Source organism: Talpa occidentalis, unplaced genomic scaffold (assembly GCF_014898055.3).
Source record: "Talpa occidentalis isolate TD23 unplaced genomic scaffold, MPIMG_talOcc4v2.1 talOcc4.6, whole genome shotgun sequence".
NCBI classification, from domain to species: Eukaryota; Metazoa; Chordata; class Mammalia; order Eulipotyphla; family Talpidae; genus Talpa; species Talpa occidentalis.
The window spans coordinates 72,441,734-72,464,809 of record NW_023604972.1 but is presented as its reverse complement, the minus strand read 5'-3'; the positions used below and the strand labels follow the sequence as shown (position 1 = coordinate 72,464,809).

The window sequence follows — 23,076 nt, the reverse complement described above, 5'->3', positions numbered from 1 at the left end:
TCTTTTTGTTGATGTGTTGGATGACGTTGATTGATTTTCGGATGTTGAACCCTCCTTGTGTCCCTGGAATGAATCTTACTTGGTCGAGGTGAATTATCTTATGGATACATTGTTGGATTCTGATAGCTAAAATTTTATTGAGGATTTTTGCATCAGTGTTCATTAGAGAGACTGGCCTGTAGTTTTCTTTTTGTGTGTTGTCCTTGTTTGGTTTTGGTATTAGTTAATGTTGGCTTCATAGAACGTGTTTGGTATTATCCCTTCCTTCTCAATTTTTTGGAAGTTTTTGAAGGATAGGCATTAATTCATCTCTGAATGTTTGGTAGAATTCAATTGTAAATCCATCAGGTCCTGGGCTTTTATTTATGGGGAGGTTTTTGATTACCATTTCAATTTTGCTGCTTGTAATTGGTCTGTTTAGGTGTTCCATTTCTTCTTTATCTAGCTTTGGGTGATTGTAGAGTTGTAGGAATTTGTCCATCTCTTCTAGATTGTTGAACTTGTTTCATAGCAGTTTCTGATTATTATTTTGATTTCTGCTGTGTCCGTTGTGATTTCTCCTCTCTCATTTGTGATCCTGTTTATTTGTGCTTTCTCCCGTTTTTCCTTTGTGAACCTGGCTATGGGTTTGTGTATTTTATTTATTTTTTCAAAGAACCAGCTTTTGGTTTCATTGATTTTTTGGGTTTTTTTGTTTGTTTGTTTGTTTTGTTTTTATTTATACAAGCACTAGGTACAGTCAGAAGCACAGGAGGGTGAGAGAATTCACAAGAGCCAGAGCGGGGAACAGAACAGGCAGACCAATGAAATACACTGCTGAGGGGAGCAGCAGGCAGCAGGAGAGGTCTCCTCACAATGTGGGACCCTCGCTTGTGGCCAGGGATCGAACCAGTGCTGCAGAGGCTGCGGGCAGCTTCACAGCCCAGCACTCAACCACTGTACCACCAGGGGAGGCCCTGATTCAATGATCTTTTAGATTGTTTTTTTAGTTTCGATTTCATTTATTTCTGCTTTGGTTTTCATTATTTCTTTTCTTCTACCAGTTTTGGAATTTTTTTGTTGTTCTTTTTCTAGTTCTTTGAGATTTGAGATTAGGTTGTTTCTTTTGAGTTCTTTCTTGTTTCTTGATGTGATCCTCTTGCTATATATTTTCCTCTTATTACTGTTTTTGCTGCATCCCATACATTTAGGAAATTGGTATCCTTCTTGTCATTCAACTCAAAGAATTTTTTAATTTCTTCTTTGATCTCCTCATTAGTCTAGTGGTCTTCCAGTTGTATGGGTTTCAATCTCTGTGAAGTAGGAGTGTTCCTTGCCTTCTTTTTTGTGATTTATTTCTAGTTTGATGCCTTCATGGTCAGAGAAGATGGTTGGTATGATTTCGATCTTGGTGTTACTGTTGATGTTTGTCTTGTGTCTCGGTATGCGATTGATCCTGGAGAATGATCTGTGTGCACTTGATAAAATTGTGTACTCAGATTTTTTTGGGATTAGTGTTCTGTAGATAATAATTGTTAAGCCCAAGTGTTCTAGATCTGTATTTAGAACTTTAGTGTCTTTACTTATTTTTTGTCTCGTTGATCTATCCATTTTTGATAGTGGTATGTTGAAGTCTCCTACTAAATATGTGTTTTCTCTGATGTCTGTTTTCAAAGATGATAATCTTTGTCTGATATATTTTGGTGCTCCTTCATTTGGTAAGTATATGTTAATGAGTGTTATTTCTTCTTGAAGTATTGTCCCCTTGATCATAATGTAGTGACCATTGGGGTATCTTTTTACCTTTTTGAGTTTGAAATCTGTTTTATCTGATATAAGTATAGCTGTTCCTGCTTTCTTTTTTGCCTGTAGGATTGTTTTCCATCCTTTAACTTTGAGTCTATTTTTATCTTTTGTAGTTAAATATGTTTCCTGGAGACAGCAAAAGTTTGGGATGTATTTCTTAATCCAGCCTGAGACTCTGTGTCTTTTTATTGAAGAGTTTAGTCCATTTACATTTATAATTAATATTGATATGTTTGCATCTGTATTTGCCATTGTGTTTGTCTTTCCTCTGGTTTTATTTATTTATTCTTTTAATAACATTTTTTTTTTTTTGGCCTTCTTTCGTTGTTATTCATCCCTCTGTTGGTTCTGGCTTTAGGACTCCTTGCAGTATTTTTTGAAGTGGGGGTTTAGTCGTAATGAAATTCCAGAGTTTCTGTTTATCCGGGAAGGTCCTTATTCTTTCTTCATAGAGGAAGGAAAGCTTTGCAGGATAGAGTATTCTTGGTTGGCATTTGTTGTCTTGGAGCCTGTTGACCCTGTCCCTCCATTCTCTCCTTGCCCGTAGTGTTTCTTCGGAAAAGTCTGATGTCAGCCTGATTGGTTTTCCTTTGAATGTTATCTGTTTCTTCCCTCTTGTCAGCTTCATTATTTTTTCCTTTTCTTGGATTCTTGGGAGCTTTACTATATGTGTCTTGCTGTATTTTTCCTTTTGTCATGGAAGTTTGGTGTTCTTCTTGTTTCTTGTATGTCTATTTTCAGCTCCTTCATGTTTAGGAAGTTCTTTTCAATTATTTCCTTGAACATTTTCTCTGTTCCTAGGTCTCTCTCCTCTCCTTCTGGGATCCTTATAACTCTTATATTTCCTTTCCTCATGGAGTCAGATTGTTCCCAAAGTCTTTCTTTGGTCTTTTTCCTTCATACTTCTCTTTCCTTTTCTGTTTTGGTTCTTTTTATTTCTGTGTCTTCAAGAGTACTTATTCGTTCTTCCATTTCATCTTCTGCTTTCATTGCTTTTCCCAGAATTCTTTAGCACCTCCATTAATTCTTTGATCTCCTGCATTTCTTTTACTTCCCTCTTTAGGGACTCAATTTCATTCTTCTGATCATTGATTCTTTTCCCCTTATCATTGTTTGCCTTTATGACTTCTGTCAGTTTTTCAATCACAGCAATTTTAAATTCTCTTTCTGGAAGGCTCAGAAGTTCTTCCAAGTCACTGTCATTGCAATATGGTGGGTGGTTTTCTTTTTGTGGTGTGTCTTTTTCCTGAGGAGTTGCTAGGTTGCATGTAGTTTTTCTTCTCCCTGCTGCCTGTTTTCTAATTTGCCATATGCATTGGGACACTGTGCCGCTGGTATTGGCTGGCATCTTTTTGGTGTGCTCTTTGTGGATTTTTGGAAACTGGTGGTCCAAATTAGTCAAATACTGTTATGCCAGAAGTATAGTGAGGCAGTTGTACTTTGAGTATGTTAATTGTCGCTTTCACAGAATATTTCCTCCTTCAGTGTATAATTACAAAGGTGTGACTTGAAGTCCCACAAACTTCCCTGGAGGTGGGGCAGCTGGATTGCACTCTGGGTTCCAAAAAAACTGGATGCCCCTCTGGGCTCCAACTTCCTGCCAGGTGGGACCAGGCTTGTGGGGGCCTTCAGCTCACCTCTGCCTGCGCAAGGAACCTTCTCCCTCTGATTCCACGATGAGCCTTCTGCCAATTTCAAGCAGTCTTTATTGAACAAAGGTCCCTGTTCTAAAATCTGGCTTTGATTTTGTTTGGTATTCTTTACTGTATTAACATGCATGGTTAGATTATTTATTTGAACTCTCTCTAATTTCTTGATGATGCCCAGATTGCTATATACATTCCTCTGAGTACTGTTTTTTCTGTGTCCCATAGGTTCTGATTGTTCATGTCTTCACTTTCATTTGTTTTTTAATGTCTTCTTTGATTTGTCATTAACCCAATAGTGATTTAGTAGTTTGTTATTCATTGTCCATATATTAAAGGGTTATTGCTTTCTTGTTCTGGTGGATATAGTTCAATACCATTGTGATCAACAAAGACACTTGATAAGATCTCAATCTTTTTTAATTAATTGATACTTTCTATGACCCATCATATAGTCTATTCTGTACAATGTTTTATGTGAACTTGAGAAGAATATGTTCTCAGATTTTTGGAGTGCAGTGCACTACAAATATCCATTAATCTCTTGTGACCTAATTCCTCATTTAATGTCATTGCTTCCTTGTTTATTTTCTGATTGAGATGATTTAATTGATTTATTCATTGATGAAATGAAGTGTTTACATATCCTACGACTTTTGTGTGTACTGCCAATGCCTATTTTCTGATTTGATATTAGCTGCCTTATCTATTTTGATGTTCTTTCATTGGTGAATATGCATTGATAATTTTTTTGTCTTCTTGATGTGTTGGTCCATTAATCACTATACAATCTTCATTTCTATAGTTTGCTACCCTTTTTCACTATGTATCTATTTTATCTTATATAAATATGGCTGTCCTTACATTTTCCAACCATTTACATTGAACCTCTGTTTCTTTGTAGAGTTCAAATATGACTCCTGGAGATAGCAGAAAGTTGTGTTGTTCTTTTCTGATTCAACTCCTAGTTCTGTGTCTCTTGATTAATGAGCTCAGATCATTTACATCAAGGGCAATTACTGATATATAAGGATTTACGACTACCATTATACTTTCAGTTTTCTGGTTTTATTTCCTGTTCAATTATTTGTGAACTTTCTTCTTTTTAATGTAGTTATGAGATTTTCCTAAAATGTATCTTATATGAGAGTTGTTCAAAAACTCCTTCATATTTTGTTTGTTGGGGTGGTATTTATTTCTTCCTCCTACCTGAAGGAATGTCTTGCAGGATATATTACTAGCTGACAGTTTTTATGTTTAAGTATTTTGAATATTATCTATTAATACTTAATATTAAATATTAAGTATTTTGTATATTTTGAATACATTCCATTGTCTCCTTACCTATAGCTTTTCCTTAGCAAGTCTGATGTGTAAGCCTAATGGAAGCAACTTTATAAGTTACAAGCTTTTTTTACTCTTAGCCATTTTCAATATATCTTTCTATGTCTTGACATTTTTGTCATTTCACTATTATGTGTCTTGATGTAGGTCTCATTATATTTTGATAACCAGATGATCTTTTAGCTTTGTAGACTTATTAATTTGTTCCCTGGGTTTGGGAAATTTTCCTATATTATTTCTTTGAATAAGTTCTCTGCTCCCTTCTATTACTCTTCCCCTTCTGGATTACACACTATCCTTATGTTGCCTTCCCTAGTGGAGTTGGATAGTTCTTTATGTCATTCTTCATTTTTCTTCTACATATGGAACTTATTGTGTCTAAGTTCTTTGTATATTATTATTTTTAAGGTCACTGATTTAGTTCTCCATTTAGTTTATTCTTCTCCCATAGCTTCTCCAGATTTTTTAATCTCAACTCTTGATCATTTACACACTACAATTCTCTTATTTTCTTATTTAAATATTCAGTTTATGTTTTCTATCCCTTTTTTATTTCACAGCTCACTTTTTTTTCCCTATAAACCATTATAGGAAAAGATAAACCATTATCTCTTTGACTAAATTTTCAGAGTTCTCATTTATCACTTTGACTGGCTTTTCTATGTTTTCTTCTAGTACTTTGAATTTAATTGTGATGATAATTTTTAACTATATCACAAAGGAAGATAAAATATTCCATGTTTTTGTGATTGGATTCCAGAAAATTGATTTCTTCTTATAATAACTCATTCTCTTAAAGATCAATGTGCATTGTATTTTTGGCTCCCCATTTTGCTACTTTATATTTACCTATTTTTTCCAAAGTATCTATAGCAGTCACTTATATATTTGCAGTATTCTACTTTTCCAGCAGGTAATGGTGTGCTTTTACTTCATTTTAGTTGTTGTTGTTGTTGTTGTTGTTGTCATTTGTTTTTCTGAACTAAGTTTGGAGAACTGATCTTAAGCTGGTGAGTCAGTGGGTAGAACCGAGGGTTGGAGGGGTCCAGTCACTAGTGGAAATGTTATGTGAGATAGAAATTGGTTAATGTGCATTTTACCACCAATATCCTTCCTCTCTGGGTTTTCAGTCCTGATTCTCTGCAATCTGTCAATATGTTTCACAAGGTTAGTAACAGTCAAAGAGGTGGAGTAGAGTGACTGTAGTCCAGCATATTGTCTTTGTTCATTTCATGGTGACAAGCCCCACTGGGAATTCCTCAGCTTCTTATGTGTTTGTCCTCAGTCAAAGTCTGTGACACCACTCTGCTCAATTCTCCCCTCCCCTTAGCCAGAAATCAAACAGAGTGCAACAATTTGTATGGCAGCCTCACTGCCCTAGACCACATCCTCCAGGTATTCCTCTATACCCACTTCTATTTTCCATCAGTTATGAATCTCTTCAATGTCCATTTGATATGATACATGTTGGTCTCTTATGTTCAAGAAATGCTTCAGCTTTGTCCCAAGTCACAGGACAGTCTGGATATAGTACTGGCCTGATTGACTTTCAAATTATTCTCCAAGGAGTGAAGCAAGGAACCTCCTCTGACAATATCTTGATTTGATCACTGGCATTTCTAATTATTTAAATCACTAAGTCATCTGGAATATGTGACTATTTTAATTTAAAATCTAAGTTTTTCTGATAGTTAACTGATTTTTTTTCTTTTTAAATATTTTTTTTTATTTTTTACATCATTGTTCATGTTTAAACAATATTTGCTTCCCCCACCCCCTCAGGTATAGTCCCCATAGAATTTCCTTCACCAATGCACCTGTGCACCATAGCAACAGTCCCCTGTGCTCCTCCCTCCCTCCCTCTGATCCTTCTCCCTCCTCCTCCCCTGTAGGATGTCTCTGATTTATAATTGTCTATTTTTGTTTTATTGTGCTTTGTATTGTTATTATTTTTTACACTGATGTCTTAAATTGTTCCCCTATATTCCTCCCATAAGTGAAACATCCAATATTTTTCTTTTTCCTTCTGATTTATTTCACTGATCATAATTCCTTCTAGCTCCATCCACCTTGCTGTGAATGGCATGAGTTTATCTTTTTTTATTGCTGAATAATATTCCATTGTGTATATATACCACATCTTCTTGATGTAGTCATCTATTTTGGGACATTTGAGTTGTGTTCAGGTTGTACTTACTGTAAATAGTGCTGCAATACGCATAGTTAACTGATTTTTTCCAAACTTTTTTCCAGCTTTTCTAGTTCATTTGATTCCAACAATCCTTTATTTGTTCATTTGTTGTGAGATTTTCTTCATAAGATGTTATATTCTAAAAAAATTCCAAATTCTAAGACTAATTACTATGAAATATATTTTTCAATTCATTTATAAGCTTAACATAGTCAATTCATAATCTCCTTGTGATATTTTAAAATAAACAACAGAATAATTACATATTTTCACTAGAGAAAAAAATTAAAAATATTAAACAAAATTTTTAAAAGTATATTCAAGGGAAATATACTCACATAATTAAACAATATATCTCTGATAAATAAATAATAGAATAAATTTTAACCATTTTAGGATTTTTATATTACATATATAAAAAATGACACAGAGCATTTATGAGGTTTTCTTTTTTGGTAAATTAAACTATGACAACTACAAATAGGTCAAACCAATGAAAGAGCACATAGTGGAGGATAAAACATAATGCAGATAAATTTTAAGTAGAAAAGAAGAATTTTTTGTTCTGGAGAGTAGGAAGAGTAATAATCAAGAATAACAGCCTATCAACTAGTAAAAATGATATATCCTTGGGTGTTCTTAGAGACTCAAAAAAAAATTATAGACTATCTTTAAAGTATGGCCATGTCTTTTAGACATGAAATAAACAAATTCAATAGTGGCACAAATTATTTACAGATTTGATTTTTGATTATATACATTTGTAAGAAATACTAAAACAGTACTAATATTTATATATTTGTTGGTTAAAAACTACATTAATGCTAAGAAAATAATGAGAGAAAATGTTGTATATTGAGTGGAGATCACTCATTAGACATGATATTTAGTTCAATGCAATCAATCAATAGATTAATCATGCTGTGTTTAGTGTCTAAAACTGTAAGTTTAAGTTTAGAATGAAAAATCTTTCTAAATTGACAATCTAAAAATCACATTTTTCCAATAGTGCCCAGTCAGATATTGTGGAGCATAATAAAAGAAACCATTTGTTGAAAACCTTCTGAATCACTTGCCTGATGTCTTAGATAGTCACATACACACTCTTGAATTGAAACATAAAATAACAAATTAGAATTGCTTCAATGCATAAAGATTAGTGTTTTAAATTTATAATTTCCCAAGAGGTATTAAGGTGAGGATCCTGGCTTACCTTCCAGTTCCTCTGCAAGCTTTATCACAGCCCTCACATTGATCAATACCATTGAAATCAAAATCCACATAATAAACACTTTTATAACTAATTTTCAAAATTCTACTTCACTTGTTTCTGTCAAATTGGAATTATTGGTTCTTTGGTTGCAGGCATGATATGGTAACATACATCTTAAGTAGTATGACTCATATCCCTAAATTATATAGAGGTATAAACTACTATTACCTCAGTAAATAATGATATAATTTCTTAAGTGAATACTTAATAAATAGATCCTAAATGTAGCTTTAGAATGATTTTTGGACAAAATGCTTTGCTAAAGGAATGATAACCAAATTTTGTTGGGGCTATGTCACCTTCACAAGCAGAATGATGTCTCACAGCTACTGACTGGTACTTTCTTTCCTATCACTCCTCTGCTCCTACCATAGACCTACCCAAAGTCTTCTCTAGAGATCCATCCTACTGTTTGTACTCTGAGTCTACAAGGACATTACTTCAAAAGCTCTGACTATTGAATAATATATTTATTTTTTCTGTTCAACAAATTTAAGAATGCATTTTAAAATAACGGAAAAACTGTTGGTGGAGGAAAAGTATGTTTCAATGACATCAACTTATAAAAATACAACTTGGGCCTCCCCAGTGGCCCAGCAGGTTGAGCACCACACTGTAAAGCTGTCTGCAGCCTCTGCAGCACGAGGTTGATTCCTGACCAGCCAGGGAGATTCCCACATGGTGTGGCAGAACTCTCCTGCCTCACCCGCTGCTCCCCTCAGCAGTGTCTTCAGTTCGTCTGCCTGTTCTTCTCCCCACTCTGTCTCTGGTGAATTCTCTCACCCTCCTGTGCCACTGATCTGAACCCCAGTTCTTGCATAAATAAATAAATCTTTAAAAAAATAAATAAAAGCTTCCCATGTTTAAAAAACACACTCCACTGAATTCACACATACCAAACAAAATCTTAAATAAATAAATAAATAAATAAATAAATAAATAAATAAAATTACAACTAAACACAATAAATCTGAAAATTCCTAAAATAGTTTATTCATATTACTAGGTACTGGGAGCTGTGTCTTCTCACCTGCCATTCCTAAGATCCACATAATGAACATTTTCACTGAATACATTAAAATCTACCCAAAGAACAGAATTTATCTTAATTTGAAGTTAACTGTTTTTCACAAAAACTATAAAGTGAAATTAATATATTACAGAATGCATTATTATTAACAGAGAAAATAGTTCAGTTCTTAAAGTCATTATTTCAGAAATGCAAATTTTCTTACCACCTTCAGTTAGTTTTCAGGTCCTGGTTTGGGTAATTTTGCCTAACAACCCAGTTGAGTATAAAGGATCTAACCAAGTTTATAAAACTTGTACAAAAACAGCACAAATACAGAAGATGTGAAAAACATTATCAACTATTCTAATCTAATTTACATTAACATTATACTGTAAAAAAATGTCATGCAAATAGAACATGCATCAAGATAAATATGTACCTAGACAACAATATATCTCAATAGATTGCAAATGATTGACTCTTACAGAGTATGTACTTAGGCTATGAGGATTTATACCAGAAATTAATAGAAATAAACTATGAAGAAAATTCTCAAATATTAGAACTTAAACAACATGTTTTTAAATAAATAGTAGACAGGGAAAAATCACAAGACTTTTGAGTGAATAATATAAAATTGAAACATAAAGACTTGTAAGCTTCAACTAAAATCAGTTCTTTTTTTTTTTTTTTATTTATACAAACACTGGGTACAGTTAGAAGCGCGGGAGGGTGAGAGAATTCACCAGAGCCAGAGCGGGGAACAGAACAGGCAGACTGACGAAATACACTGCTGAGGGGAGCAGTGGGAGCGGCAGGAGAGGTCTGCACGCCATGTGGGACCTCGCCCTTGGCTGGGGATTGAACCGACGACGCTGCAGAGGATGCGGGCAGCTTCGCAGCCCAGCGCTCAACTGCTGCACCGCCAGGGGAGGCCCTTCAACTAAATCAGTTCTTTAAGGGAAACATATCTTTAAGTACCAATATCAAAAAAAAGAAAAACATAAAATAAATTATTTTAACTCTCCACCTTAAGAAGTTCCAAAATGGAGCAAATTATACCCAAAGCAAATAAAACAAATGGAAGAAATTAAGGACTAAAATCTAAGACTGTCAATCTTATATAAAAATAACAAATTGAAAAGTTGGTTCCTTAAAATATTAATACAAGTTAGGACCTCCTTGGTGGCAAAAGGAGGTAACACATAACCTATGAAGCAATCCATAGTCACTCAGCACGAGTTTGATCCCTGGCCAGGGAGCTGCCCACATGGTGCAGCAGACCTCTCCTGACTTGCCAGCTGCTCTCCTCAGCAGTGTATTTCAGTCAGTCTTCCTGTTCTGTTTCCCACTCTGTCTCTGGTGGATCCTCTCACCCCCACACCTCTGGCCAATACCCAGTTCTTGTATGCATAAATAAATAAATCTTTAAAAATATTAATATAAGTTATAACCCTCTGTGAACACTGATGAGGAAAAAGAGAGCTAAGATTAACAATAGCAGGATTAAAACATTGATTATTATTACAGAACACTCAGGCCATAAAGATATATGATAAGCAACTTCAAATCAATAAGTTAAGCAACAAAATAGAAATAGTCTTTGGAAAAATGCAGAATTACCAAGTTTGGAACTTAGAAAACTGACAAGAGAAATAGAAAAATCTTACAAACCTTAAATCTATTAAATAAACTGAATATGTAATTAAGCACCTTGCCTATTTAGCTTTGATAATTTGGTAATTTTTATCAAGTATTTAGGAAAGAAAAATATTGTTCTTACACAAAAATATTTCAAAAAATGTATGAGGAAGGAATTATTACAAATATTTTTTGAGGACAGTATAGCCCTGATACCAAAGAGTGGCAAAGTTATCATACTAGAACGTTATGACTACTATTTTCAATTCAATCATGAAAGATCTTAGCTGTCATCACTCTCATCCTGAAATCATGACAATATGATCAAGTTGAAAATCAATATATTTTCTTGGGCCCCTGGAAGATCTGAAGTAACAGGACAAATTGTTACCTAAAAATATGGACAGACAGGCAAATTCAGAGAACCACAGCTGAAGTCAGCATTCCTGGAGCTATAAAATGTCAATAACACTAAATGGCAAATTTGATGAATTATACTGGATATTGAGTTTAAAGTAACTTGAGAAACTCTGTGGGACTGCAGTCTCGGGCATGAGGGGAGATTGCACTTTCTCTAGGAACCTCACCAGTTTCTCATAGCAAAGAGCCAAGAAAAATTTCTTCTTGACAATGGCAGGAGGGAGTGCAGAGTAGCAGTTATGAAATATATCCAGAGTGTGCTCTGTTACAAATGCCTGCTCTCCAATTAAAAGGATGTCACCAATGTGGATGGAGCTAGAAGGAATCATGCTCAGTGAAATAAGCCAGAAGGAAAAGAAAAATATTGGATGGTTTCACTTATAAAAGGAATATAGGGAAACCAAATAAGACATCAGTGTAAAAAAAATAATAACAGTACAAAACACAATAAAACAAAAACAGACAAATATAAGTCAGAGACATACTGCAAAGGAGGAGGAGGGAGAGGGATCAGAGTGAGGGAGGGAGGAGCACAGGGGACTGAGGTGATGGTGCACAGGTGCATTGGTGAAGGAAACTCTATGGGGACTACACCTGAGGGGGTGGGGGGAAGCAAATATTGTTTAAAAATAAACAATGATGTAAAAAATTAAAAATTAAAAAAGGGATGTCACCAGAGACTTATTGCGCTTGGGGAAGAGCATTTCTCCTGACTCTAACATAAGGAAGAAAATGCTAGATCAAAAACCCTGTAACATAAAAAAAAAAAAGATGTCTACTGTGAATAGTGTACTGGTCACAGCCAAGGAAAGAATCAGTAAGCTTCAATATAGCCTAATATAATTTTCCAAACTAATATGCAAACAGAAAAAATTAATGCAAAAAAAGAAAATCTGAAAATAATATCCAAGAACTGTGGGAGAATTTAAAATCATGCAATATGTGTGCAACTGCAATTAAAAAAAGATAAGAAATAACAGAGCAAAAGAAATATTTTCATAATAACTAAAAATTTTAGGGCCTCCCTGGTGGCACAGGTGGTTGAGCGTCGCACTGTAAAGCTGTTGGCAGCCTCTGTAGCCAGGTTCAATTCTGGCCCACCGGCAAGAATCCCACATGGCGAAGCAGATCTCTCCTGTTTCACCCACTGCTCCCCTCAGCAATGTGTTTCTTCAGTATGCCTGTTCTGTTCCCTGCTCTGTCTCTCATGAATCCTCTCACCCTCCCACGCATCTGGCCGTACCCTGGTTCTTGTATAAAAATAAATAAAACTTAAAAAAAAACTAAAAATTTTAGAAAATTGGATCCAAATGATGGATCCAAGTTGTTCAGATATAGCTAAGTAAAATTAAAAAAAAAAATCTACATTTTGGAAAACTGTATCCTAATTACAGAAAATCAAGAACAAAAAGAAGATCTTGAAGAAGCCAAAACGGGGAGGAGAAAAGAAAATCTTGAAGAAGCAGAGTGGGAGGAAAAATGAAAACCTTGAAGATGTTAGAGGAGGGAAATTTCCTAAAGAAAATAAAAAATAAGAATGACAGCAGACTTCTCATTAGAAATCATACATGCAGGAAGGGAATAGAGTGGAAGTATTAGAAGAGAAGTATACCAATTATTCCTTAAAATTATCTTTCAAATATGAAGGAAAGATGGACTTCTCAGATGAATAAAAACTGAGGAAATTCATCATAAATAGACCTACTCTGCAAGAAATGCTATTATTTTCAATTAATATAATATAGTTATAATATATTTAAATTACTGCAATGCATTACACAATTATAGCATGTGAATAAGTGAAAGGAATGAAAGTAAAAGCGGGTTAGAGGAATTAGCAATACTCTATTATAATATGCTTACACCACCTGTGAAGTGATATGTTTTTGTTGATGGTTGACTTAGATTGGTTAATACATTACATTACAGCTTTTAGGTCAGCCACTAACATTTTTAAAAATAATATAGCTGATATGCAAAGAGGAGAGATGAAATTGAATCAAATAAAATGATCAATTTAAACCAGAAAAGATAAAAAAGGCAAAATATAAATTATGATAATAAATCATAAAAATAATCTCAGTAACAAAATCATAACAAGTAGAATCCAACAATCTATAAAAAGTATAATACATCATGACTATGTGGTGTTTACTCAATAAATAGAGATGAAAATTACGCAGCATAATTCACCATATTTATAAAAGAGAAAACCATATAATCTCTCAATAATCCAGAATTAGGTATTAGACAAATTTCAGAAGCTATACATAGTAAGAATTCATAGAAATTTGAGAATAAACAGTAACATCTTTACTAGATGAATTGCACCTACAAAACAAATTTTGACTAGCCTCATAATAAGTTATAATAATAAATACTTTTTACCTAAGACTATAAAGATGCAAAGACTTCTGATGTCATCAGTTCTATTAAATGTTGTATCAGAGGTTTTAACCAGAACAATAAGGAAAGAAAAATACATAAAAGACATACATAAGGAATTAAAATCTTTATATTTACAAGCAACACAATAGCATTAATAAGAAATTCTTTTAAATTTTACCAAATTAGTAAGTGAATTTACAAATTTGCAAGAAACAGTTAAAAATATAATGTATTTATATATACAAACAAGTCACTAAAAATTTAAATGAATACTGCATCTATGCCTCCACAAAATGTAAAATAAAATGGAGCATACTCTTAAATTCAAAAGCTATAATATTTCTAGGAGAAAACAGCTCTCCTGCCCACCTGAGATTATGCAGGTGGCTTGATTTCCTTTCTCCTTTTCCTAATAAACCTGTCCTTTAAATGTAAAAAAAAAAAAATCTAAAAAAGAGCAAGGAGAGAACTTTAATAAACTTAAGTTAGGCAACATGTATATATACAAAGAAAATAGGAACCATAAAATAAAATATTGATAAACTGTATTTCATCAACGTTAAAGTTTTGTGTTCTTCAATGTCCATCCCCTTTAAGAAACTGTCAAATTAAGCCACAGAATAGGGCAAAACATTTGTGATACATCTATCTTCTAAAGAACTGGTATTCAAAATATAAAAAAGAATTCTTAGGAGTAAAAAAACATAAAGCAAAATTTCAGTGGGTTTTGGGTCACAAAGAAAATCATCCCACAATTCTCTGTATTCTCTTACATTAGAAAGTAATCAATAAGCACCAGGCAGATTGATAATTGGAAATGGAATGGCTAAAAAGATGTTTAACTATAACATGTGTGCCTACTATATACATATGAGAGACCCAGCATACCTAGCTTTCTAACACGTCTTTGAGATGCGATCTTAAATAGCTTAGCCATGACAAGGGAGGTTGCAGGGTGAAAAAAAGGGAGGGTAAATTAGAGAGTTTACCAAAGAAGACACAGTAAATAAAGGCATGCAGATTTAGGTTCTGCCTTCTCCACTGAAAAAGAGATAAAGTAGGTCTTCTAGAACACTGTCTGTACAACGAAGTTCACATGTAAAAGTCTTTTTCAAAAGTAGCTTTTACCTAATCTTCGGAACCCCTTCAGTGAAATCAAACTTTTTCCAGTAAGACATATTTTTGGGTAGCAAATTTGTGCTTCCTTTCAGTGCCATCTTTGGAAATTCTAAGGAAATTCTACAATTCAGAAGTTGAGGAGTTTATTTCAAATAACAGCCCTTCAGACCTGAGAATAGGATCAGTCCATTTAAAGAGTTGTGTTCAATTTCTGGAAGCAGTTTTGTAGGTGGCATCAAAGTTAAATGTTGATCATGCAAGCCATGATAAAAGGCATTTTTATGGGGAAAAAGAAAAGAAAATCAAGCATTAAAAATTGAAGCAAATCATAAGTCCAGCATAAATTCCTGTGGCAAGCAAGTCAAGAAGATGCCTATATGTCAGCAATGAAGCATCCTCAGATGGGTTGAGGCAGGCAGTGCTTCCCCCATTTGCAGCTGGATGCAATCAAGTGTTTAGAAAAATAGCAAGTCAAAAAGATTGCCAATGCACAACTATTGTTAGGCTCTCTCTGAAATTGATAACAAGTTCTCTATTTCCAGTATGCATGTTTTCATAAAAAGGAAAGTTTCAGATCTATCATTCCAAGTCAAGGAGAAAAGCTGGAAATATTGTTTGGAAAGTCATAGGCAGATATTAGAAAAAGTTAGGATCCAGTCCATTATATCAATAAACTAAAAAGTTCAAAAATGAAGACTGGACTATGATGTCCACAAAAAATGTATGCTACTGAAAAACATTTTTCTCTCCACTTGCACCACAATCTTGCCAAATCATTACAGTAAAACTAATTCATTTGAAAATTAACTCTACATCCAATAACGCTGGTCTGTTTTTGCTTTTATTTTTTTTTTTTTTAATAAGTGCAGCAAAAAGAAATAAGCATATAAACTCTTAATTTGCTTTGCTGGAAATTTCATAAGAAATCTGAGATTGAGCTCTTAAAATGGCCAGTCTCTCAAGGCTCAGGAGTCCTACTGACGTTAAGTTTCTGCCCAGACTACCTGTATCTTTATTAAGTTTTTCTTATCAAGCTACAAAAGATGCCCTGAGACTTTAGGGCCTGGCAAGGCATGACCTTCTTTGCCTTTTCATTATAGACCTCCTGGAAGCCTGTAAGCAGGGAATCAAGCTGTTTTCTCTTTGTTGGCTCTGAGAGATCAATCTAGTACCTAAAAGTGGTCTGGTCTCAAATACAGTGTTCCAATCAAAGCCTTGGCAATACACCATTATTTCCAATACTTCATTAAAGAGAAAAAGAGGGTTTTATAGAATTTATGCAAATAAACACAATACCATGAGGTATAAGAATACTCACTAAAAGTTTTCACAGTCTGAGGTTGTAAGAGAGAAAGAAAAGGAAACATTTCAGTTCTGTCACAAAAAAAGATATAATTTACCATTGCTGTAGGGCATCATCAACTTAAACAAAAAGAAAGTTTTGTAAATCTAGAAAAAGCAAAACATGAAAAAGCAATTTTTCAAACAGAAGTCATTAAAAATCATATTAGTTCTCCATAGTTCATTCAGTCCCATGTAGAAAAATCTGTCTTCTTAGCAATTTTTATTAGTCTAGATTTTTTCATCATATCTGCAATTTCTATCCTCTTCCAACTTCATGACAAATTTGTATTTTAGAATATTTATCAAAATCCTTTCCTGTGGGGGCCTCCCCGGTGGCGCAGTGGTTGAGCACTGGGTTGCGAAGCTGCCCGCAGCCTCTGCAGCGCCGGTTGGATCCCCGGCTGCTCCCCGGCCACCAGAGGAGGGTCCCACATGGCGCGCAGACCTCTCCTGCCACCTCTCCACCCGCTGCTCCCCTCAGCAGTGTACTTCGGTCCTTCTGCCTGCTCTGCTCCCCGCTCTGGCTCTGGTGAATTCTCTCACCCTCCCGCACTTCTGACTGTACCCAGTGCTTGTATAAATAAATAAATAAATCTTTAAAAAAAAAAAAATCCTTTCCTGTGAATTTCTCTGAATATAAAGTAATAGAACCTCTGTAAATGGCAAAAGACTTTTAAATGACCACAGTTAAAGATTTGATTACAATGCACTTGAAAAGAAAGTTTGTTCAACTTTGTGGCATACAATATTTTAGTATAATAACCGGAATTGACAAGTAATAATATTATATCAAAACATATCAGATTTTAAGAAATTTCACATTATTTTAGAATAGGCATATTAATTTCCACATAAATGTTAAGAAGATCAAACATTTCTTATGTGAAAATGCTTTCCATGAATTTTCAATACATCAAAAAGGTCTAATTCATTTAATGTATCTATTACCACAAGAAAAGGGGAATGGAGTCTCCCTGGTGGCACAGGGGTTAAAGTCTCAGCACTATCAAGCTATTGCCAGCTACTGTGACATGAGTTTGATCTGGCCAGCAAGTTAACCCACATGGCACAGCAGACCTCTCCTGTCTTGCCCGCTGCTCCCCTCAGTGGTGTATTTCAGTAGATAAGCCTGTTCTGCTCCCCACTCTGTCTCTGGTAAATCCTCACACCCCCTGTCCCTCTGGCCTACACCCCAGTTGTTGTATGCATAAATAAATACAAATAATTTTTTAAAAGGGTGAAAAATACAGAGTTACTTAGGAGCTCTTCTAAGATTTCCCATTATTTCTTCACTTTTAATCAATTGAAAGACAGAATTTTTATTTCAGCTTAGTTTTAACACAAGTATTAGAAGTTTTAAAATATTGTAGGGTAAACGATTGTCAGGCATTTCTGCCCGGCCTCCATTAGGATTAATGATGGATCCCTGTGGTCCTAAGTGCATGCATTGTGATATTCAGTTATATTGTTTACTTTTGTGGGCCTTGGCTGCTGTATATATATTCGCCAAGAGAACAGAGGCACAGAGAAGGCCAGAGAGCCCAGTAAAGAGTGAAGATTCCCCACCGGCTGGGAGACCTGCAGGCCTCCCGCCCAGTACCGGCATCCCTGCCTGCCATGTGCCTGCTTGTGGCAATACATGTAAAAGCTCAATAAAAGCCTAAAGAAGCCACTGAGGGCTCCAAGAATCTCCTTTTCCCATCTGCTCGGATGATAGAGAACCAGGTCTGTGCCTTCCTAGCACTACAAAAACACAGATTATTATGAAATAATATTTAATTTCCCATTTAACCAAAGTGACAATGATCGCAAAAACAAATATAAAAGCTTCCAATGTGGCAAACAGAATTAAACTTTTTATTAAAATCAAGACCACATTTACTTACAGTAATTAAGGACCTGATAGTAAAAATGACAGGACACTCATGAAGTTATTTTGATAAGACAAATGTCTTTGTTTTCTAAGGAGACTACTCAAACAGTTTATAATCTGTTATTAAAAGCTGACAACAGTGAAATAACACATTTGTTCTTTTAGCAGATGAAAGAAATTAAAATTTGCTTTTGGATAAGTATAATAGTAATAGTGATATTAAAATTTAATTTTGAAAGTCCTTATAAAAATTCATTTGATCTTACATATAACATACTCCCTCTTCTTTATTTGATATTTCTTCCATTCCATTCTAGTAAAGTCAGTCTCTCACTGAAAGCAGGTTTTTCTAACAAAAATAGTTTCCTATATCCATTAGCTTTAATCTAATATATTAATTAAAACTCTTAACCCATTAAACATTAATATCTTAGTTTCTAAATTTTAACTTATAGTAAAAATAGTGTTCTATTAGATTACTATATATTGGAAGATTTTAAAAATACTTTTTATAATTTTTAAAATATGTGCTTCAATTTTTTGTGCATATAGAAATAAATCTTTAATTCCCTTTCAATGAGAAGTTAAAAATAAACCTAAATTCAGTAATTTCAGTGGGATGATCTAGATATTCAGTGAATCTTCATTATTAAAATTAATAAAATTTTAATTTTTCAAAAGAGATTTGGGAAATTAACTAAGTTGTGTTAAAAGATTTAAAATAGAATTGCCTGCATTAAACTCCTATCAAGGGCCTCCCTGGTGGCACAAGGGGTTAAGCACAGCACTGTGAAGCTCTCTGCAGCCTCTGCAGCATGAATTCAATCCCCGACTGGCCAGGCAGCTACCCGCATGGTGCAAAGGACCTCTCCTGTCTTGCCCACTGCACCCCTCAGCAGTGTATTTCAGTCAATCTGCCTGTTCTGTCCCCCACTCTGTCTCTGGTGAATCCTCTCACCCCCACACCTCTGGCCCATACCCCAGTTCTTGGATGCATAAATAAATAAATCTTTAAAAAATAAATAAATAAACTTCCATCAAAACTCATATTCAACAGATTTCCATTTTTAGGTGGAATATCCAATACAATCTATTCTTGGAATTAAGTGAGTATGATCATTATGTCTGAAAAAATCATTTTTTTACTTTATCCTGTTTGTGTGCAGACTGAGGGGTACCTGGACACCCACATTTGCACAATTTAAAGAATTTCTCTCTTCTGCCATATAGAGACAAAGTTTACTCTAAGTGTGAAAGAAGTTTAATAAGAAGTGTGCATTAAAAGAGAAGAAGGGATAATAGTTTCCCCATAAAACATCTGAAGTTACCCATCCCCTTGTGGGTAAATGCCTAGTTGAACAAAGTTGACTTACAGCAGGGTTGCTGATGTCTGAGTGGGCCACAAGCCTACTGAGGTACTTTCTGGTGGGGAACCACAGCAAAGAATCAGATGGAGTCAGTTCAAACCAAGGTAATGGTTTCCATTATCTTCCTCCCCGTGTCTTTCCCAAGTATCTCTGCATGTCTCAACTCCATGTGTCTCCTTCCATGTCTCTCCTCTGTGTGTCTTCCAAGTCCTAGCGCAAGCTTAAACAAGCACGCCCTCCTTCTTATGTCTCTCTGCTCCATGTGTCTCCTCTTGTGTCTCTCTTCTGTGTTCCCTCTAAGTGTTCTTTCGAAGACTTTTCTAGCTTCCCCTTGCCTCTCAGCTCCATCCTTCACTAGGCAGGTGGGGAACGTCCCCTTCTTGTGGAGATTCTTCTCTGTAACTATCGCATAATTTAACTTAGGCTAGCTTGAAAGTTTCCAGCTACCAAAAACATGTGAAAGACTAATTATTGCTAGAGATTCCCATTTTATCTGTTTCAACCTTTATCACTAAAGCAAGTTCACTGGACCAAGAAACTCATTCTGACTTTTCTGAGTGACAAGGGCTTATAACAACTCCATCTTGGGCTTGCCTGCTCTATCTTGATACCAGTGACAAAAGTCTCTTGACACTAGTGAGTTACTTTTCTCTTCAGATAAAATAGTTAATTCTGATTAATAAACATCAGTAGAATGAAAGTATTACTTGCCACATTATAGCTCTAAAGAAATGCATGTTTCAAATTAAACCATTGCACTTTAAATTTGCTCTCATTGACAGTTTACCTCAGATCACAGTTTCTAGAAGAATACTGGGTCAGTTTTTACTATATTCCTTAGCTTAGAATTTATATAGTTACCTTTTTTAAGTCAATTATGTGTGAATTAATTCTCACATTACCAAAAGAAGGTAAAATAATAATATACAGGGGTAAGACACAAAAACACACATAGACATATAAACAAAGATCTTAGTTTTTATTCAAAAGTTTAGTCATATATACTAGTTTTAAAGAACAGTTGGACTGCCTTTATTTGAAAAAACACAGAATTTTCAGTAATCCATTTTTTAAATAGTCTTTTCTCCTTAACTTTCCCTTCAGATAAGAAACATTTGCGTGTCTAAGAATGACTCTTTTGTTCTAAAGAAGGTGGGGGCAGAAAATTTGCACCACAAAGATATGCATTTGCTTCCTAAATTCAGATTTTTTTTTCATTTTTCTCTAAATACCTAGATGAGATTTGACATGAGTAGACTGAAGTGTTTCTGGAGCTGATCTGCTGGATACTTTATTTATAAGCAAAGATCTTCTAATTTCTTCAAAGAATTTGAGCTGTAACTTACCTTATATGATCAGTAGTTTGATACACCCATTTAACTATACTTTTCTCTAATATTATTTTTTTTTATCAAGGAGAAGTTTTCCCATGTAATATGGAAATTAATATTATTATAACATAAACTGTGTCCACTTAACTACAATTATAACTTCATGGGCTTCAAGACTAGAAATATTTCAAAGATAACCAAGGAAACAACTTACGACAAATTTCCTGAGGATTAGAAAATCCTGCTGCTATTTAGGTATAATTTGAGATCAAGCCCAGTTCTCCAAAATTAACAAACTAAAAATATTTGGTTTTACTTATGGAGGGAAAAAAGAAAAAAAGAAAGGGGCCATACCAACATCTCTTACTCTACATTCTATGGCTCATTGACCTTACTCAGCTCATTCAAAAACTCTTTCCTTAAAAACAAAGTTTTTGAATTTAGCTCACATAGTTTTATACAAGTTTCAAAGAAAGGCAAAAATAATCCATGGCAATTGAAATAAAATTTTGTTTGTCTGGGGTAGGAAGCAATATGAAGTTTTCTGCAAAGAGGCAGAAGGAAAGTTTCAAAGGTGATGGGCAAATTATATATTTTCACTGGAGTAGGAAGTTAATAATTATATTCCTGTGAACTTTCATTTGAATTTTTTAATCTGTTTATTTCATTGTATAAAATTATATTTTTGTGAGATTGATTTTATGATACTGAGAGTAAACTCAAGATTTGTTGATTCACAAGTACAAGACAAATGAATCAGAACTTCATTCAAAGATTTTTAATCATATTTACATACTAATAAGCAATAAAAATATATACTTAGAGAAAACTAAAAGGGAATTCACATTTCAATAAGGTAATTGAAAACTTCTTTGTTATAGACTACAAATTGTAAGATAACTAAGAAACAAAACAGAGAAGAAATGACAGGCTTAAAATTTCTTATTCTTATCCAAGTTAATTTCAGAAAAATTTAAGTTGCTCAACATCCCAATACAATTAGATTAAATTTATAACTTAGTTATATTTTCTCATTAGGTAAGATCTCCTTTATAAAATTGTCATAAAAAATTTTTTTAGAAATTACTGTCACATTTTTTAAAAGTAAAAATGTAGTACAGAAGCTATCAGAAAAGATGATATAACTATACAACTATGGTGGTAAAGAAAATATTTTCCATTTATCCATTAATGTAAAATAAATTATTATTGGTAATTGCAATGAGATCAGGGAATGGAGTAGAATCACAATATTTACTCTTACATTTATACCAACTCATTTCATTTATGTGAGTAAATTATGTAACTTCTAAGTTTTTTTCTAATTCATGTAATAAATATTACTAATCATATGTACTTAACAGAAAATATCTAATTATTAACCATTTTGAGACATACATTTAAAGCTTATATTCTAAAACAAAAAAAATTGATTGTGGAATTGATTATCTAGGATACATAATGACAGCTTCGTAGAATATAAACTGAGAGGGACTCAAGGATATTCTGAAAGATTATAAAAGGCAGAACTCTAGTTTTCAAACTGGTTAAAAATCAAAAGATACTTTTGACATATTTTATGCCATGTGGCACTTCATGATATTTCAAAATTCCTCACCTTTAAGTTTCAGAAGATTTCAACATGAAAGCTTTCTAGAAAGCTAGGCTTTATAAAAGTAATTCTCAGCATATTGATTTGAAATCAACAAAAACAGTTTACAAATAACTGTTATTTCAAGGCCATACCAGTTCATAGAATCTTCCTTTCTGAGAACTGCTGAAGTAAAAATAAATTCTGAACTATGACATCATGAAAGTGCATATAAAATCTGATCAGGACATCCTTTCCCCCTAACATGATCAGTGATCTCTATTCTACAACTAGTATTTAGAAACTATTTTAACAACTGTACAATACTTTGTGTTGTAAGGTAAAATCAAAAATTCATTAAATCTATCTATTTACTACTCTGGTTAAGCTAATGTTCTCTTCCAAAGCTAATTAGCAAATCTCAACTGACTAACTCAACTCAGGTTATGTAAATGCATGCTTTGGTATAGTTTGCATATATTAAGCAGTGGGAGATTGTTTCTTCACTGAATTTAGAAAACTTAAATTTTAATCTATGTAAAATAAGGGTGGATAATCTGATTTGACATATCTTGAGAAGCCTGGAGGCTACAGAAACCCCGCTGGGCCAGTAGATGATTAGTTAATAAAGGGAAAGCATCTTGACACCAAGGTGAACAATAATTAAACCTGTAGTGAAATTCTCTAATAGAATTCAATAAAGTGGCACATTGTTAGCAGAACAATGCTTCTTCGAATGGCATTGATGAGT

The 23,076-nt window shown here is 34.0% G+C and overlaps 1 long non-coding RNA gene across 2 annotated transcripts in view; it reads right to left on the bottom strand.

The window, feature by feature from the left end:
• The window catches only part of LOC129144706 (uncharacterized), a 29,981-nt gene extending 7,489 nt beyond the window's left edge, over positions 1-22,492 (bottom strand). For both annotated transcript variants that reach the window (XR_008549150.1, XR_008549149.1), the window contains exons 1-2: positions 22,353-22,492; positions 6,973-7,105 (exon numbers count right to left, since the gene is read on the bottom strand). This is a non-coding gene — a long non-coding RNA (uncharacterized LOC129144706). The remainder of the gene's footprint in view (positions 1-6,972; positions 7,106-22,352) is intronic.
• Between the last annotated feature and the right edge of the window lie 584 nt (positions 22,493-23,076).